Below are 5,138 nucleotides of genomic sequence, written 5' to 3'. Positions count from 1 at the left end.
AAAAGTTGAATTAAAAACTGTGCCTGAGTTGAATTTTGGAACCCCGCGACTCGCGGAGTTTGCAGCCTCGAATACCGCGACTCACGGAGACTCCCTGACACACGTGACAGAACCCTAATTTCGCATTAATTACGAATTTTATTATTATTATTATTAATAAACCCTAATTAGTTTAATTATTATAATTAGTTTAAGTTTTTAAATTAAATTGTATTTTAAATTTTAATTAGTTTTAAATAAATTATTAGTTTTATAAAATAAATAATATAAAAATAATATTTTTTGTAATTTTTACAACTTTTAGTATATTTTTATATTTTGTCCCTTTTTAATTGTTTTAGCGTAATTTTTTGTATTTTTCGCTCGTATTTAATTTTAATACATAGTTTTTGCCATAGTTATTTTTAGTTCTAGATTTTTAGGCTTTGCCGTAAAATCCCTTAAGTGCTTTTTCTTTAGACTAAGATTTAGGTACTTTAGAATTTTGCGACGCCTTTTTAAGTTTTAGTTTCTTTTTAAGTTATTGCCATTTGGGATATAGTTTTTCTTGTAAGCTTTAATATTTTTAGACACCTTTTACCTATGTATCAATTATCATTCCAATTAGTAATCTCAATTTGCGATTATAATTTTAAGTTAGTGATAGTAATAAGGTTGGGTTAGTCTAGTGTTTTTAAGTTCTATAAGTCACTCTTTTTCTTTCTTATTTTTATTTTTCGATCTTTTTCCGACACGCTCTTTTTCTTTCTTATTTCTCGTCATTCTAGTTTTAGGACATAGATTTTTTATTCTACTTCTTATCTAAATTTTTTAAAATTACGAAAATTTATTTTAAGTGGTTAAATTGATAGACATCAAAATTTTCTGGTTCGTAGTAATAGTTGGATTTGTACGTGGACCGGGTTATTGGAGCCAAACAGTCCTCAATTATATTGAGACCAAACGAATCCTGCCCCTCTGCTGCATCTTTTGGCTATTCGAAACGTGGGCAAAATCAGAAAAGTCTATTGATTGGATAACTTATATAATTTTTCTTTCCTTTTAAAAACTAATAGGATATTCAGTGAATGCACCGAGCAAGACGTTCACCACCTTTTGTACATTCACCACCTGTAACTAGATCAAGACATTTAGCAAATATTACCGCCGTTGATTTTTCTTTAGAATCGTCATCCAGTCAACCAAGTACTCCAGTTCAAATTTCCGATAATCCATTTTTTGAACCCGACCTCACAATTGAGAATCCGGAGAATATTCAGGGACGATTCATAGATCCTGAACCATTAAATTTTCCTCCGGAACCACCAATCATTCAAACAGAGATTGTTGAGGAACGAACCATTAAATCAGAATCCTCTAGTGATTCCGATTCAACAAATTCAATTATGGAGAATCTGGAACCTTTAAGTATGGAAGATCGAATGAGAGCTAAACGCACTGGCCAAGGTCATGCAATTACTCATCCAGACATTAATGCGCCAGATTATGAAATCAAAGGACAAATTCTACACATGGTGACTAATCAATGCCAATTTAGTGGTGCGCCAAAGGAAGATCCAAATGAACATCTTTGTACCTTTAATAGGATCTGCACTCTATTTAAAATAAGGGAAGTTGAGGATGAACAAATCTATCTCATGTTATTTCCCTGGACTTTAAAGGGAGAAGCCAAAGATTGGTTGGAATCGTTACCTGAAGGGGCGATTGATACATGAGACGTTTTAGTTGAAAAATTTCTTAAACAATTCTTTCCGGCATCTAAAGCCGTAAGACTTCAAGGAGAAATTGTTACGTTCACACAGAAGCCAAATGAAACTCTATATGAGGCTTGGACAAGATTTGAAAAGTTATTGAGAGGATGTCCGCAACATGGTTTAGATACCTGTCAAATAGTACAAATATTCTACCAAGGATGCGACATCACTACAAGAAAAGACATAGATATAGCAGCTGGTGGTTCCATTATGAAGAAAACCGAAACTGATGCTTACAAAATTATTGATAACACTGCTTCCCACTCACATGAGTGGCACCAAGAAAAAGATATCGTTAGATCATCTAAAGCAGCTAGAGCAGATTCTAGCCATGACTTAGATTCCATTTCCGCAAAGATAGATGCTGTCGAGAGACGAATGGAAAAGATGACTAAGGATATTCACTCAATACGAATTAGTTGTGAGCAGTGTGGAGGACCACATTTGACAAAAGATTGTCTCAGTATTGAATTAACAATGGAACAAAGAGAGAATGTTTCATATCTAAACCAAAGGCCTGGAAATAATTATCAGAATAATTATCAACCGCCAAGACCGATTTACAATCAAAACCAGAACTATAACAGAAATATTCCATACAACAACCAACAAGGTCCTAGCAATCAACAAGTATCCAACAATACTTACAACCAGCAAAGACCTAATTTTCAAAACAAACCACCACAACAAACCGATGATAAAAAGCCGAATTTAGAAGATATGATGACGAAGCTAGTTGAAACTCAAACGCAGTTTTTCACATCTCAGAAATAAACTAATGAACAAAATGCTCAAGCATTTAGAAATCAACAAGCTTCTATTCAAAATCTGGAACAAGAAGTAAGTAACCTAGCAAGGTTAATAGGTGAAAGAAAACCGGGAAGTTTACCTAGTGATACAAATGCTAACCCCCGGAAAGAAACAGCTAAAGCCATTACTACAAGAAGTGGTACAACACTTAAACCACCTGAAATACATGTAACTTCTGATGAAGCTATTCCTACTCCACAAGAACCACAACCTGATCAAGATAAGGAAAAAGAACCGGTAGTTGAAAAGGTTAATGAAGATAACACAGTTAAGGCTAAACCTTATGTTAAACCATACCAACCACCACTTCCTTACCCGAGTAAAATGAAGAAAGAGAAACTTGAAGCCGAGCAATCCAAATTCTTGGATATGTTTAAACAGATAAATGTAAATCTTCCTTTCATTGATGTGATTTCAGGAATGCCTAGATATGCTAAATTCTTGAAAGATCTAATCTCAAATAGAAAGAAAATGGAAGAACTCTCGGCTGTTACTATGAATGCTAATTGTTCAGCAGTGCTGTTGAATAAGATACCAGAAAAATTATCTGATCCAGGAAGTTTCACAATTCCATGTTTTCTGGGTAGTCTTAGTTCAATAAAAGCATTGGCAGACTTAGGTGCTAGTATAAATTTAATGCCGTATTCACTATACGCTAAACTAGACCTTGGAGAATTGAAACCAACTAGAATAAGTATACAACTAGCCGATCGATCAATAAAATATCCTAGAGGGATAATGGAGAACATGCTAGTTAAAGTTGGTACTTTAGTATTTCCAGTAGATTTTGTTGTTCTGGACATGGAAGAAGATTCTCAAGTTCCTCTCATATTAGGAAGACCATTCTTAAACACGGCTAAAGCAATGATAGACGTGTTTGGTAAGAAACTAACCCTAAGTATAGAGGACGAGAGTGTTACCTTTTCAGTTGATAGAGCAATGCAACAACCACAATCTGCAGATGATACATGTTATTATATTCAAACTATAGATGCACATGCAGAATTATTAGAAGAATTTTTAGATTTACAAGGAACGGGAGAATGTTCTTTAGGAGAAGGTAATGAACCAATTGATGAAGCTGAAATGTTAGCTACACTAATAGCTAATGGATATGAACCAACAACAGAAGAAATTCAAATGCTAAAAGAAGAAGACATATATCGATACAAATCATCGATAGAAGAACCTCCGAAATTAGAGTTAAAGCCACTTCCAAACCATTTGGAATACGCTTATTTACATGGTGAATCTGAATTACCTGTAATAATATCGTCTTCTCTGACTGAAAATGAGAAATCACAACTCATTTCTGTGTTGAAAGCTCATAAACCAGCCATTGCATGGAAGATTCATGATATTAAAGGAATAAGTCCTTCGTATTGCACACATAAAATCCTTATGGAAGAAGGTCATAAAACGTATGTGCAACGCCAACAAAGACTAAATCCTAATATGCAAGATGTAGTTAAGAAAGAGACTATTAAACTGCTAGATGCAGGCCTAATTTATCCAATCTCTGATAGTCCATGGGTAAGCCCAGTTCAATGCGTGCCTAAGAAGGGTGGCATGACTGTCATTACAAATGAGAAAAATGAGCTTATTCCTACTAGGACTGTAACAGGATGGCGTGTGTGTATTGATTATAGAAAATTAAATGACGTCACCAGAAAACATCACTTTCCCTTACCTTTCATTGATCAAATGTTAGAAAGATTAGCCGGAAATAGTTACTATTGTTTTCTAGATGGATTTTCCGGATATTTTCAAATTCCAATAGCACCTGAGGACCAAGAGAAAACCACATTCACGTGCCCTTATGGTACTTTTGCTTACAAACGCATGCCATTTGGACTTTGCAACGCCCCTGCAACCTTTCAAAGGTGCATGATGGCAATTTTTCACGACATGATAGAAGAATGCATGGAAGTTTTCATGGATGACTTTTCAGTCTTCGGTGATACATTTGAATCATGTCTAGTTAATCTAGAACGAATGCTTATTAGATGTGAACAATCAAATCTAGTACTTAATTGGGAGAAATGCCATTTCATGGTTAAAGAAGGCATCGTTCTTGGTCATAAAATTTCAAAAGAAGGAATTGAAGTGGATAGAGCTAAAGTAGATGTAATTGCTAAACTTCCACATCCCACCAATGTTAGAGGAGTTAGGAGTTTTCTAGGGCATGCCGGTTTTTACCGACGTTTCATAAAAGATTTTTCTAAAATTGCCACTCCTATGAATAAACTCCTAGAAAAGGATGCTCCATTCATCTTTTCAGATGAATGCATCAAATCTTTTAATATTCTTAAAGAGAAACTCACTAATGCGCCGATCATGATAACACCAAATTGAAATCTACCGTTTGAATTAATGTGCGATGCAAGTGATTTTGCAATGGGAGCCGTTTTAGGACAAAGGATTGAAAAACGATTTCAACCTATATATTATGCTAGTAAGACGTTGCAAGGAGCACAAACGAACTATACAACTACTGAAAAAGAACTCCTTGCTATTGTCTTTGCTTTTGACAAATTTCGATCATATCTCGTTCTAGCTAAAACGGTGGTCTAT

General features: G+C 34.7%; 1 non-coding gene across 1 annotated transcript; it reads right to left on the bottom strand.

Annotated features, from left to right (window-relative positions):
• Positions 1-1,769: 1,769 nt before the first annotated feature.
• On the bottom strand, positions 1,770-1,876 carry LOC139887409 (small nucleolar RNA R71). The gene has a single exon (XR_011773243.1). It is a non-coding gene; the product is annotated as a small nucleolar RNA R71 (small nucleolar RNA).
• Positions 1,877-5,138: the final 3,262 nt, after the last annotated feature.

Source organism: Rutidosis leptorrhynchoides, chromosome 1, assembly GCF_046630445.1.
Source record: "Rutidosis leptorrhynchoides isolate AG116_Rl617_1_P2 chromosome 1, CSIRO_AGI_Rlap_v1, whole genome shotgun sequence".
Lineage (NCBI taxonomy): Eukaryota > Viridiplantae > Streptophyta > Magnoliopsida > Asterales > Asteraceae > Rutidosis > Rutidosis leptorrhynchoides.
The sequence above is the reverse complement of the archived record's forward strand: the minus strand, read 5'-3'. Positions and strand labels throughout refer to the sequence as shown.